The sequence below is a fragment of the Trachemys scripta genome, chromosome 8 (assembly GCF_013100865.1).
Source record: "Trachemys scripta elegans isolate TJP31775 chromosome 8, CAS_Tse_1.0, whole genome shotgun sequence".
NCBI lineage: Eukaryota > Metazoa > Chordata > Testudines > Emydidae > Trachemys > Trachemys scripta.
The window spans coordinates 65,074,135-65,089,398 of record NC_048305.1 but is presented as its reverse complement, the minus strand read 5'-3'; the positions used below and the strand labels follow the sequence as shown (position 1 = coordinate 65,089,398).

Genomic DNA, 15,264 nt, shown 5'->3' with positions numbered 1-15,264 from the left:
AAATGAGCCTGTGCCCCCACATCCAGACCCCCATCTCACTGACCCCCAACTAGCTGCACCCAGACCCCCACCCCACCAAGCCCCATGCCACCAGTACCCAGACCTCCCTGCTGAGACCCCCACACCCAGACCTCTTTGCTGAGCCCTAAACACCTTCACCTGGAAGCCCCTGCAGAATCCCATTGCCCACACCTGGAACCTCCCCTCCCCCCTATGAGCATCCAGATCCCCCCAGACCTAGATCCCCTCACTGAGCTGCCTGCACCCAGATTGCCCCACACAGTAGCCTCTCACCTCACAATGAGCCCATCCTCACTGCCAGGTTGAGCCTGCCCACCCACACCTGGTGTGCCTGGCGCAAAGGGGCAGGGCCCCGGAGTGTTTATGGGGCAGGCCCATGCCTTGTGCTGTGTCAGGATCAGGTGCAGCCTCACCACTGACTGTGTCCCTGGGATGAAGAGGCTGCAGAGTGATTACCCACTTTCGTGCAGCCAGTGGCCTATGCTCCCCACTGCCATGCTGGAGCCTCTGCATTTATTTATTGACAAATAAAACTCACAGAATTTTAAAATACTGTGCGCAGGATTTTTAATTTTTTGGTGCAGAATGCCCTCAGGAGTAGTTCAACTGATACCTATATATGTTGTGGCTAAGGAAACTAAAGTGTAGTGTTTCATTTTACTCTCAGAAAAACAGGGGTTTTAATGTTTTAATCAGAGAATTTTGATTCTTTTTAATCACAGAAAACTAGGATCCCTGCTGATGATAGATGACCATGATGTCATAATTAGATTAACTGCCATTGATCAAAGAGTATTGGATTCTTCTGTGGACATTAGTAGGAGCAGATACAGTCACTCATCTCTCAGGGAGAAAGGAAAGAAGAGGAGAAGTCAGACTGCAGTACTGAACAACTGCTCTTCGGCCTCAAGAGCACTCATATGGGTCCCTAGGGTAACATCTTGTCCCCGCTTTGACATGTGTAAATGGTCATTAAATAGGTTAGTGAGAAAACATGGACCATGGCTTTACTCTGCTGACAAAACAGTTCTATCTCCAACTGAATGAGTGCTGTATCCGAGTGCCTTAACCAGTGTACACTTGAGAATAGCATATGAAGAGAACTATCTGAAGCTTAGACTATGGCTATACTGGCACTTTACAGCGCTGCAACTTTCTCGATCAGGAGTGTGAAAAAACACCCCCCTGAGCGCAGCAAGTTACAGCGCTATAAAGCGCCAGTGTAAACAGTGCCCCACCGCTGGGAGCCGTGCTCCCAGCGCTGTAAGCTAATCCCCTCGTGGAGGTGGAGTACCTGCAGTGCTGGCACACGACCACACTCGCACTTCAAAGCGCTGCTCCGGGAGCGTTCCCGTGGCAGCGCTTTGAAGTTTCGAGTGTAGCCACGGCCAAAGTTTACACTACACAATTAGGTCAAGGTAAAACAGTTTACGTCAACCTAATTACGTCAGTGTCTACACTAGAACGTTGCTTCTGCCAGAGTAAGTGGCCTGCTACTCCCACATAATAACTCCACCTCCACGAGAGGTGCAGCGCTTACGTTGGTGTAGTTAGGGTGACACACTGTCCAGGCAGGCACTGCGTGACTTACAATAGCAGTTGGCTGTCATTCTTGTCAGTTTCAGGGCTGCCTCCAGCTTAAAGCATCCACAGGGCTCACAGCTGGAGCTGTGAAACTGACAAGAATGTCAATTTCACTGCTGGTAGGCCCCATTCTGTGAAACTGAGCCTGCACCCAGGCTCACAGTTCAGTCTAGCACCCTGGGCCAGGTGCGGGGCTCCAGCTGCAAGCCTTGCGTGGCTGTCAGTGCCCCACAATGCCCCACTTTAGTTGCTGCAAGCGCTCCTGGTGAGGACACACACCAGTGGCAGAAGGAGGGTATTGTGGACACCTGCCAATTGAATTACTGTGGTGGCTGCAGGTCGACTTAAATTAAGTTGACCCAAACTTGTAATGTAGACAAGCCCTGAGACTCACTTCAGATGAGAAAAATGAGGTACTAGTAGGTTGGGGGAAGCAACCAAAAGAAATGGCAAAGACAGCTGCTCCCTTGATTGAAGGTATTTATTCTCCACTTACTGAGCACCCAATAAAGAAGTGATTTTCCATCCTCACCTACTTTTAGATTATCAGATAGCAGCACTGACTAGGACAGGCTGAGTTTTTCTTTCACATGCTATATTACCCATTCCTTTATCACTTTCAGACTAGGCTACTGTAATGTGCTCTAAAAAGGGCTACAGCTAAAGATTATTCAGAAATGTAGGCTAGCCCAAAATGCCCACTTGCTAACGGAGTATCTCATTGGTAAGTATAGGTTTCAGAGTAGCAGCTGTGTTAGTCTGTATACGCAAAAAGAACAGGAGTACACAAATCTGACCTCAGGAATCATAACATTCAAAAACCAGTAGGGGAACACTTCAACCTCTCTGGTCACTCAGTAACAGACTTAAAAGGTGGCAATTTTGCAACAGAAAAGCTTCAAAAACAGACTCCAACGAGAAACTGCTGAACTTGAATTAATATGCAAATAGATACCATTAACCTGGGTTTGAATAAAGACTGGGAGTGGCTGGGTCATTACACATATTGAATCTATTTCCCCATGTTAAGTATCGTCACACCTTCTTGTCAACTGTCTAAAATGGGCCATCTTGATTATCACCACCAAAGTTTTTTTTCTCCTGTTGATAATAGCTCATCTTAATTAGCGTCTTACAGTTAGTATGGCTACTTCCACTTTTTCATGTTCTCTGTATGTGTGTGTGTGTGTGTACACACACACACACACACACACATCTTCTTACTATATGTTCCATTCTATGCATCTGATGAAGTGGGCTGTAGCCCACAAAAGCTTATGCTCAAATAAATGTGTTAGTCTCTAAGGTGCCACAAGTACTCCTGTTCTTTTTATTGGTAAGTATGTTACACCAAGACTCCACAATCCGCATTGTTAGTGTATTCTTTTTATGGGTGGAGTTTAAAATGTTGATCTTGTCTTATATAAAGCTCTAAGTGGCCCAGGACCTGCCTACCTCAGAGACTGCGTCTCTTCCTGTGTGATATTGCTGGAGTTGTGACTGGCAGAAGGTGCTCAACTGGTACCCCTACATGTTTTCTCAGCAAGCAGAGCTTCCTTGACAATTATTGCGAGTGGCGTCATCTGCAGAGTCTCTAAAAGACGACTTGGGACGCTCTTTTACAAAGTAATACTGGGGGGGAAGGGAGGCGGCATTAACATACCCTGGTTTTATCTCTTGCCTGTTCACAAAAATAAAATTTCAATTACACGTGTGCTGTGTCAGGACTTTATATATGCATATGGGAAGTGTCTTATTCTAGAAAGCGTTTTCACTTGTTTTTGGGCAAAACAAAGGATTGCTCAGCCACATTTCATAGCCCTTTTATCACCTAATAGCTTACTTACACTTTAAAATTACTAAAGAAGACAGGCAGATGACCTCTTATAAACTATTAATTATTGGTATCAAAGTTCTACTAAAAGATTATACTGATACGGTAAACTAGATTAAATATTGGACTAATCGTTTTTTAGGCATTCTGGTACACTGAAAGCAACAACTTTTCAAACTCAAAATATCTTCTCTAGCAGTTCTTAAATTAGGACTTTCTTCCTTAAGAACACTGTTTATCAAACCCAAGGACAGTTTTAATATGTTTAGCACCTAGACTGGGCTGACGCGATAATACAGCTCCTTTTAAAAGCAATTCATTTTTAATATGCAAATTGATCAGTTTTCAGGCTGAATGTGTAAGGATACCTTTTTTATGTCCATGATGTGCTCAGATTTCAATCTTTTAGAGATATATGTAAACAAAACAAAACCTCTCTTATTCTATATTTCTTTTCCGTGACTGGCTCCCACCAGAACAGAGTGATCCATAGTCTCTTTTCTACTTGTCAGTTAGGCAGGCAGCAACCAACAACATCAGAATATTTTGGTCTCTTCCAAAGGGTCTGCTTACCCCCATACATTTATGGCTTGTCTTCACTACCAGGGTAAGTCGACCTAAGTTACGCTATTCCAACTACGTGAATATCGGCAGATGCTCTCGGGTCGACTTACTTTACTCTTCTCTGAGAAATGGACTACCAGGAATGACCGGAGAGTGCTCTGCCATCGATTTAGCAGGTCTTCACTAGACCCGCTAAATCAACACCCGCTGCATTGATTGAAGCAGCATCGATCTCCCCAGTAGTGAAGACAAGCCCTCAGTTAAGATTTTTCAGAGCTGTAACTTTAGCACAAATGAACCTACAAGCCCTCATACAGGCATTGCTAAGAGCAAGCATCTGCATATGTGGAATTATGTCACAGTGAAGAATCATCGGGTACCTAATTCACCTGTGATTAAGCTGCCACCAGTGCATACTGAGGGAATGTGAATAATTGCTTGCCTCTTCCAACAAAAGGTAAACATACAGGAGAGTTGATTAAAAGCCCACTGAAGTCAGTGGGAATGTTTCCACTGACTTCAAAAGAGCGATTTCAGACCAAGAAAGAAAAGAAAAACTCTAGGCACTAGACCTCCGTTAAGGCAGTACATTTGAGAAAATTCTATTCAGGCCCCAATAAGGACGTTGCCTAACACTATATAAAACACAACTAGGACATGCCAATTAACACGGTTAGCCTACATAGGGTCAGAAAGGAACCATATTAAACCACGATCTTCAAAAAGCAATGCAGCAACCATAAAGGACAAAACAAGTAACCTGTAGCATTTGTTGAATGTATGCAAATAGCACCAAATAGCCACCTTCCACACCAAGTCATAAACCACATTCCATTTTCAACCTAGAATACTGAAGGCAATGAGAAGTCTAATCCACTGGGTATAAACCACAGAAGTCTGGTAATCCACTCAAACTCCAAACAAGATAACAGATTTGGGGATTTTCTGAATTCATAAAAAACAATGGAGATAAATCCTTAAGTCTCTTCAATAGATTTAGGGAACATATATCATAGCTTTTTCAACTCCGGGTAGAAAAACGGCAAGAAAATGTCCTGAATGATTATGAAAGCCAGTGACCACTCAAAGGAAAAACTGGACAAGATTTAAAAACTAATTAATCAGAAGAGAACATGATCCAGAGAGAGAGAGAAAAAAAAGAAGAAACTCAATTTCCATACACAATGATACAAGATGGGCTTGGCTACACTTGTGCGTTAGTGCACAATAAAGGAGCCCCGTGCCCACTAGCTCACTCCCCAGCCACACTGGCAAGGCACGTAGAGCGCTCAGACTCCGCAGCTAGAGCGCTCCTGGTACTCCACCTCAGCAAGAGGAATAACGTTTGCTGCACCTTGGCTGCAACGCACGGGCGTCAGTGTGAACGAGACATTGCATTACTGCGCTCTGATCGGCCTCCAGAAACGTCCCATAATCTCCTTAAGTCAAGTGGCCACTCTTGTCATTGTTTTGAACTCCTGTAGGAATGCGGAAATGCCCTTTCAAAGCTTTGTTTCTGACAGCCGGCATGCAAGCGGTTACTGTGGAATGCTGTGTGAGAGAGAGAGGGGCGCGGGGGAGAGGGAAGGGAAGGTGTGCTGCTGTCTGAACTTACAAGACAGCATGCTGACATGCTTTCAGCCCCCCCGAAAAAAACCCTCTCTCTCCTCCCACATACACACAACACAGTCCCTGTCACACTCCACTCCACCCCACCATTTGAAAAGCACGTTGCAGCCACCTGCATGCTGGGATAGCTACCACAATGCACTGCTAATGTGTCCACGCCAGTGCGCTGTCAGTGTGAACAGACTACAGCGCTTTCCCTACTGCGCACTATGAAGGCTGATTTAACTCAAAGTGCTCTACATCTGCAAGTGTAGCCATGCCCAATGATTGCAACCAGGAACACCACTTTCATAACAGTAAGAAAAGGAAAGCGTCTCTGTGAACCCAAATACCAGATTAGGAGCAGAAAGGGAGACATGATAAGAGGCAAAGCCAGCCAGCAGCTTTACGGAACCTAGAAACCAAGGGAGAATAATCTCAAGGGAGCTGCAGTAAACTGAACAGTGAAGACGTTCTTTGTCAACACCATGCAATATCTAACATTCCAAAATGGGGGAGTTACCAAAATGGGTACTCGAAAAGTCCTGAAGGAATTCAACTAAGAAACAATTCTAGAAGCAGAAAGAACAAAGTACCACACTCATTCTAACTTTCCTCTTCAGAGATAGGAAACAAACTGAATCTGTGAAGAGAATCTGCCATCTGGAAGGTGCCAAAACTTTATGTTCCTACTAATACCTGCCAGACTGACAAGTGGAAGAGGGACCATCCATCAGTCCATGTTGATGAATCAAATCACATAAGATCTTGTTCTTGATCTGAGTGGAAAATAAATGCAGAAAAATCAATACACAGCATCTTACTAGAATATGTTCTAACAAATTTTAGAGAAAAAATTATTAGAAAAAGATGTGAAACTGCACCCCATATTCTTTGCAGTGATATTATGATATAACTATAACAATCATAATGAATTTTATGCAAGTCATAGGAGGCGTCATTGGAAAAGTTATGATTTGCTTAATATGATTATCCTATCTGTATGCATGTATCATTTTTGTATTTGAAGTTAAGAATATTGACTATGTATCTGTATTTCAAATGTAGTTACACCTGGGTCATGCCCACTAGACAAGATGCTTTCAGTCTAAATAGAGGATGGGAAAGGGTCCATTCAGAGCAATGAGCCATTAGGAAAAAACAACGGGCCTTAGGGGAAGCTTCTATCCCACATGGGGAGCCTTCCTAGGGAGGCTTCCTGAGAATGCTACAGACAGCCTCTGAGTAATGGCTGCTATAACTCTACAAGGACAAGTGATGAGACCATGTCTCTAGAACCATATTACCATATGTGGCAGAAGTAGGCATGACTGAGTAGTTGTTTATAAGAAAGTAGCAACCCTTCTTCAAAAAAAAGTGCAGAGTTCAAGACAGTATCACTTTAACTCAAGAGGGCTTGCTGAGCCCAACCAGGCCAACAGCTGGTATACAAATTTGGGCTGGATAGCTGAATTAAACTGATTAAGTCTCCAGACAATCCATATCTGAAAAAATCTTCTCTACTTATTGATTTATAAAGTTATCTCATTCAAAGAAGTTTTTCTATCATGCTTAGTTTTCACTAAGTAACCAAGGTTGATATTATCCCTGTCCTCCCTCCCCCCTTCTTCTTGCTTCCATTTTGTTACCCTCTTGTTGAGCGATATGTGAAATCAGTTGGCAAGTTACTGATGTGAGCCTTGCCCAAAGCATCTGTTTTAGGACATATTTAGAACATCTGTGTTGTTAAAAATAAGATTCTTTACTCCAATAGTATTAGAAAACGGGTTTTCAAAAAAAGAGCACATACATTGCATGAAAAGCCTACTCAAGGTGGCTTCTGGGATCCATATAGAACCAACTAAATAATTAACATTAAATGTAATGATTTGCACTTTTCCCGTCTGTGTTGTCCACAAGCACATCACATTATATTATTTTGAATAATTTGAATTCTTCTGCTGCTAATTACAATTCAGATTTCAAACTTGGATAAAAAAAATTGCAATGTAACTTAACAGTACAAATTTCAAGTTGTACAGTTCACTGTAATATTTGCTCTTCGTTGCTGTTTAGTTATTCAACTCACCCAAGGATCAGAAACAGTACTATTTAACAAGTGCGTTGGTTAGTTACTGAAGTCATTTATTGTTCCCATTCCCTGAATGGATGAGTTAGCTGATCAACAAAGCAAACTACAAATATCTTGGTATCATACTGACCTGCAACCCAGCCAACATAGCGGAGACTGCCATTTCCCTCCAACTCCCACAGCCTCAGAAGCGAGGGGTGGTGGCGGGAGAGGAGGCAGCGGGGAGGGTAGGGGAAGGGAGGATTTGTCTGAACCAGTAGGGGAAAGACAAACTCTTGGTCCTTTTTTGCAAGAGTACACCCGTCTGATAGCTCAGTGGTTTGAGCACTGGCCTGCTAAACCCAGGGTTGTGAGTTCAATCCTTGAGGGGGTCATTTAGGGATCTGGGCAAAAACCTGTCTGGGGATTGGTCCTGCTTTGCGCAGAGGGGGGACGGACTTCCAACCCTGATATTCTATGATTGCTTACCTCTGCCCTCTTTGTGGGCATTCAGCCTCGTTGTGGCCCTGAAGAGGAGAGCACTGCGGTGCTTGGTGGTACACAAGGGTTTGGCAAGTCTACTGGCTCCCACACATTTAATGAGAAGGTTTTTATAAGCCCTTTCCCCCAGCCCTGTGGGATGTTCTACTACATATCCACCTGCAAACTGGACATACCATATTCATGTGTATTCATTTCATTAAGAACTGGAAATCTCAGGCAAACAATTATTATATTAAACTCTGTCATTCACCCCAACAAACTGAGAAACCTACACAGAAAATACAAAGTAGCTAAGGCCAAATTGAAAGTTTTGCTTCCTAATAGACAAAAAATTAGTGACGTTTTCAAAAATGAAAATGTTTCATTATTTGCTCCCCTATAAATCTTGAGCAAAGAACTTCTAGTCCTGAGGAGTCTGTCAACATCAGGCTGATACACAAAAACTGAACACTTAGCACATCAAATTTCATAGCTGAGCACAATATTTTTGTTTGAGGAATAAGGCTTCAAATGGCCTCTACCACATTTTTTGTGGTGGTGGTTTTGGGGGAGCAGTGTACCATTAGGCCAACCTCCCACAGCAATATGGCATCTCCAAAGGGTCTTTAGATTATCAAACCAGTCCTATTAATGTAGGAGCTACATGCAGATGAAGGCAAATGTTTCTCAAATAGTGACTATCAATCCAGCCCACCACCACAGTTGCCCACCAGTGGACAGAGCAGAGTCCAGGCAAGAAACTCACCCCAACTCTCCACTGTTCAGATTAGGGTGATCAGATGTCCTGATTTTATAGGGACAGACCCAACATTTGGGGCTTTGTTTTATACAGGCGCCTATTAACCCCCACCCCGTCCTGATTTTTCGCCCTTGCTATCTGGTCACCCTAGTTCAAATGGACAACATAAAGAGAAACTCCTCCAACCAAACCTTCTCCAATACCACCTCAGAGTGCCCCATGTTCAACTAGCATTTCCCTCTTGCTTGTTAGTTTACATTCCAAAAAAATTTCTTTGTAGGTATAAAAGCTAGAAATTTTGTTTTTATTAAAGTTAAAACTTGAATTCCTTAGATTTTGATTAAATTGAGAGGGAGCAGCCACACACAAATAAGATCAGTTTCTGAAAGCATATATAGAACAAAGTAAGAATATTCCTTAATATGTAAAGTTTTATGCTTACATATAAAAAGAATACCAGCCTCCAGTCCTGATTTGTCCAGGACATTATCAGGTTTTACTATCCAATCCTAGGAAATTTCAGCCCCAGTTACCCAGCAAAAAATACTGTCACTTTCCAGTCACAAGCCTGGATCATTCTCCCTTAGCTATTTGGTGGCCTGCAACTGAAAATTCAGCCAGCCCATTCATGACTCCTCCTCTCCAGCTCATCAGTAAAACAAGTCAGTTTCTTTTCTTTACTTCTCTGTGACTTGCATAGTTTCTATTGTATCTTTTTATTTGGGTCTCACTCTCAAGTTTAGACAAATGTCCATCAAGTATGTCCTGTTTATTCTTCAAAGAAGTACTTCTGGATAGTTATACATGTACTGACTTGCCTAGTCTTGAGTTTTGGCTTATGAATATTTACGTGCATTAAAAATGGTAACTATTTAAAAAAGGTGTTCCAATCCAATATAATAGATACACGCACCTATTCTGAATACATGCATAACAGAAGCTTGTACCATTTCTTTAGAGAGCTTTATAATACGTAGAGTCATGGGGATCTCACGGGGGGGGAGGGAGAGGGAGGGAGAGAAAACAAAAAACACACACACACACACTCAATTGTCCCTGCAATTCTTGAGAGTCCCACTGGTGTGAAAATCCTGAGTATTTGCTAAGGAGGAGGACATTTTCCTCCATTTCCATTTACCTTCTATTCAGTTCCTCAGGGGTCTAAAAAGGAACAGACACTCCAGCTTTCCATATTCAAGAGACCCACTGGATGAAGGAAACAAAGGACAAATGAAGCTGATTCAGGGTTTAAATATGTACAATGAAATAAGTTACTCAGGCCTCAAGATACGTAACTTAATTCAACGTAGCTTAGATCGACTTGCAGCAGTGTCTATACTGTGCTATGTTGACAGGAGATGCTCTCCCATCGACAGAGCTTCTGCATCTCGGGGACATGCAGTACTGAGGTCAACAGGAGAGAGCTCTCCCATTGACTTACTGGATCTTCACCAGACCCGCTAAATCAATGCCCGAAGCATCGATCGCAGCAGCACCAATTACCCAGTAGTGAAGACAAGCCCTCAAAAAGAGATGCTGGACAGATGATACATTTTACTCGATCAACTAGATTTTACAAATGAGCTAAGAGGAGGCAAATGATAATTCAAAAGGCAGGAACTACCCTTAGACATATCATATTATTGTTAGATACATAAAAGCCAACCTCTAATTTTAAAATTTGGTGACAAGACTAATTAATTGAAACATCTAATTACAACTCTATAGCATAATCTTGACTAACAGGACCTTTTCCAGATACAATGACCAGAGCATATATATATAGAAAAGAGCCTCCAGAGAAACAAGTCCCACAAAACTTGTCTATGTTATGTGAAAACAATGTCACCCATTCCTGCAGCTTACCACCTCAAACCTCGTGCCTTTTTCTAAATGGGGTGCACACCCAACCTTGCCTTCAACAAATAAAGCACATAGCAAAAAAAAAAAAAAAAAAAAAAAAAAGAACAAATTATTTCTGGGGAGATGAAAGCAAGAAGAAAGGGAACCACAGGTGACAAACACTAGATCTTTTAGTCAACTGCTGGATACCACAGCAAAATCCACAGAATGAGAATCTGAACAAGAGAATCCGAACAAGAGAATCCAATGCATTTTTCTATTACTACTTTTTTTTCCCTCATTTTTGTATGAATTTCAACTATTATAACTATCCACTGCAGTCATTCGTACAGGAACCAATAAAACGAAGTATTTAAAAGAAAATAACCCTTGTGTTCCTTATTAATACCAGATATTTTTTGAGGAATAAACTATTTTGGAAAAACTGGGAACTGAAGTTTACCTGAGCTTAAAAACAGGTTTATCTTTTTTCCTATAAAGAATCAAAATTTTCTGAAGCATCCAATTGAAACATCTGCCAAAACCAAACAAAGATGCAAGAGCAAACATCCCTCAGGGAAAGAAATTCAGATCTTATCACTAGCATCTCAATGACAGTCAAATGTATGCACCTTAGACCATGAATAGGATACAAATATAAATTAATCCAATGGATCTAAAAAAAAATCAAATTATAATTTAATAAGACTTGGATATTTTTTTTTTAATCTGCAAATAAGGTCAACACATTTAAGTACAAGCTCCTGAATGTCAAATAAAGTGAACGGTCAGTAAACTGCCTCCTACGCTCAATAACAAGCAAAAGCTGCTGGTCTAACAAAATTAAGTAAATATAGTTCCTTAGCATAGGAACAGAGGTTATCATAGTATTATCTTTTGAATTATAAACAACGTATTGTTACTTTCCCTTACATAACTGTATGTGTACTGTTTAAACAGTGCTAGATAATGGCACTTAAAATGATTAACTTTTTAACTACAAAATCATGATTATATTACTGAAATCACAGTTGTCTCACGTTTAACATGTATCAAAGAAAGCTTATCTTCACTAAGGAAATAATTCATGTCTAACCACAGATCTCTTCCTCATGATTCTAAAATACCCTGTAATCCAAACAAAAGAAGTCCTTCAACAGTATCTTAGCTGTGCTATGACTCATATTGACTATCTTTACACTTATCCCTAAAGTTAAGCTCAACTGAGCCGGAATCATGTCAGCTGAATCATTCTGCTGCCCATATGTGGTCAGTGTCATGTTACAACAGAAGTGCCAAATCAGTCCTCCAAAGGATGCCCACAGTGCCCCACCACTGCAAGAATGGCCTCTTTGGCCATTTAATTTCCACTGGCCTAGGGTCAACCTGTCCAGAAGCAACCTACTTGTATACACTTCCCAGTACACATACATGGCCTGTGGCTACATGCTGCTTCCACAGTGACCAACTTCTTTTGGCAACTGATCCACAAAGTCATTACTGATCCATATATTTCCAGATCATTAATCTATACAGTATTAGATAATTTCATACTCAAGAAATAGTCCCCAGATAGCTGTAGGTCCTGCAGGAATTTGGGGATAAGTCGCAAATAATCACAGGATTTTCCCTGGAGAGGACTGCAGAAGTTATAATAGTTTCTTCCCACACGTGGCTGAATCACCATAAGATCCCTGAAAGCTCTGCAAAATCATCCATAACGCACAGCTGCTTGAAGCAGTATCAAATTCTGGAATGCATACTCACAAAGCACGACTGAGTATAGCACTAGCATGGAAGCAGGATGTTGTAGCAACTCCACTAAGAGCATGTCTACACATACAGCAGCATAGCTGTACAGTACCAATGCAGCTGCATCGCTGCAGCACATCTAGTGAAGACGCTCTATGCCGATGGAAGAGAATGGGAGTGGCAGAAACTGCGTCAGCAGGAGAGCATATGTCAGCGGGAGACCTTATGTTGGTGTAACTTATGTCATTCAGGACGGAGGGTGGTTTATTCACATCCCTGAGTGACATAAATTATGTTGACATAGTCTGTAGCATAGACATACTTACAGACATTGAATCTATCTCCCCTTGTAAGTATTCTCACACTTCTTATCAAACTGTTTGTACTGGGCTAGCTTGATTATCACTTCAAAAGTTTTTGTTTTGTTTTTCTCTTACTTAATTGGCCTCTCACAGTTGGTAAGACAACTCCCACCTGTTCATGCTCTCTGTACGCGTGTGTATATATATATCTCCTCAATATATGTTCCACTCTATACGCATCCGAAGAAGTGGGCTGTAGCCCATGAAAGCTTATGCTCTAATAAATTTGTTAGTCTCTAAAGTGCCACAAGTACTCTTATACTTACAGAATTGAGTCTATATTGACCAAAAAACTTCCTAGCACTGTTTGAGCTCCAGACCACCTACAAGCAGAGCTTTGGACCGGAGCCCGGAGCAGCTCCGGAGAAGTTAAGCTACAGGTTTTTGACTGGAGTGGGAGTGGAGCCGGAGCACAGCTCCAAAGCCCTGCCAAGACTGGAACATCTATTCAATATGGAAAAAACACCAGATGTACCATAAAAAGTATCACAATAACGACAAATGAAAACATAAAATATATCATTTTTGAAAGGGAAGAAGTTTCAGTTTTAGTTTTAACTTTAAAAATGACATGAAAAGATAGTATTAAGAGAGAAAGGAGGATGAGGATAACCTACAAAGGCCTTGTAAAGATATGCATGTGTAAAAGCGTTTGCATGTTCAGAGCCAAAGAATGGCTAAATCACAAGATGTAAAACAAGGTGCAACAGACCCCATCAACAGGATTACCTTATTTTTTCTTAAACAAAAACCCTATGCCACATTTTCTCCGGTTGAGGGACAGAACTCCCCCACCATCTTCAGCAAAACAGAAAGGTATTCAAACAAGTCCTACCACGAATAAGCTAGTTTCGAAAGATAGCTTTAGCCCCAACTTAAACAATAACATTTTTTTACGTTAAAGCTATTGGACGCCTGAGCCGCCTCTATTCCCTGTGGACTGTTTTCTGCAGCCCTCTCAGCCAAAGACCGAGCAAATCCGCCTTTAAACCCTGTAGCTCCAGGAAAAGAGACCCCTTAAAATAACGCCCAGTCCGAAGCGCAGCGGCCCTACATACAAACAACCCCCACCAGAACAAGCACCGGCCGGGGCTGCCGCCTCCGCACTGCTGCTGCTAAGGGCACGGGCAGGTGTTGCCGAGCACGCGGCAGGGGCTGCAGAGCCCCCGGCCCAGACCGGTAAGGGAACCAGGACTCGGCGCCCCCAGGCACTACGCACGTGCCGCCGCCCCCTCCTCCGAATGAAACTCTGCACAGGAGTCAGGCTTAGGACACACGCAGGCACACACTCTCCCCACCCCCCGCCTCCGGCGGAGCGGCAGCAGCTGCAGCCAATGGGGGCCGGATCACTAGTGATGGGGGCCAATGGGGCCAGGCGGGAGGTGGGATCGTCCTCACGCCGCGGCTGCCCTATGCGAGGTAGCTGCCTGCAAGGAAGGGAGAGGGAGTTTCTTGGTTACGGCCGCAGCTGCCGACAGTGGCGGTCTGGGCGCCGCGGCCCCTTCCTTCCCCCATGCCTCACCAGACAGGCCTCGGTCTCCCTCCTCCTCGCGCCGGGGGCCCGGAGCCGGCCTCGCTGCCTCCGCGGAGAGATCCGCACCCAGGAGCCCAGTCAGGGCCGGGCCGCGCCGGACGCTCGCTGCGGGTCTCCCCGTGCGCGAACCGAGCGGCCGCGGCGGTAGCAGCCCAGCCTGCTGCTGCTGCCAGAACTGTAAACATCCCGGCATCCCCGAGGGGAGAGAGGCGGGGCCGGCTCCGGGCTCCTCCTCAGCGCGGGCCCCCACCCCGTCCTCCTTGCGCTGAGCGGCCCGGGCGCCCGATCGTGTCGTGTGCTCGCCCAGCCGCCAAGATTGCCCTGGGGAGGCAGGGCCGCGCGCAGCGGAGCCGCTGGGTCCCCACAACTGCTGTTGCGCCAGGAGTTTGGCCTGGCTCGCAGAGCCTAAAGACTGGGATCGGAGGCGGTGTTCTGGCCTCCATCCCTATAGACTTGGGAGCGCCTGGTGCTGTGGCCAGACGGGTGCTGCGCTGCTTTAGACAGGACAAAAACTGGCTGCTACGCTGTGAAGAACCTAGGGCCAATCTGCAGCCATGTTTTTGAACCCAGATCAGATGTCGGGTGCTGCTGCGGCCATTCCAGCTCCGGTTGTATTAGCAAACTCTTCAGCGGGGCTTTAGCAATTCGTAACAGCCTAGGTAGTCCTTGGAATTGCAATGCGCTTAAAAATTAACTGGTCCAGGACCAGCTCATAAAAAGAAGTGGATAGTTCAGCCATGCACAAGCCAGTGTATTCTCAACCAGCTACCTTCTTCCTCTCTGCAGTGGAGTTTGCGACCAGAGATTGTAAACTCTCCCAGGCAGGAACTTATTTTTATGTGTTGGTAC

General features: G+C 43.8%; 1 protein-coding gene across 3 annotated transcripts in view; it reads right to left on the bottom strand.

Moving 5' to 3' along the window:
- NEK7 (NIMA related kinase 7) overlaps positions 1-14,622 on the bottom strand; it is a 137,998-nt gene extending 123,376 nt beyond the window's left edge. Inside the window, exon 1 of one of the 3 annotated variants that reach the window (XM_034778206.1) lies at positions 14,404-14,622. The gene's annotated coding sequence lies outside the window, so the exon portion shown is untranslated. Of the gene's footprint in view, positions 1-6,310; positions 6,384-13,952; positions 14,136-14,403 lie in introns of those variants that run through there. The other 2 variants (XM_034778207.1, XM_034778208.1) reach the window with 2 other exon arrangements.
- Between the last annotated feature and the right edge of the window lie 642 nt (positions 14,623-15,264).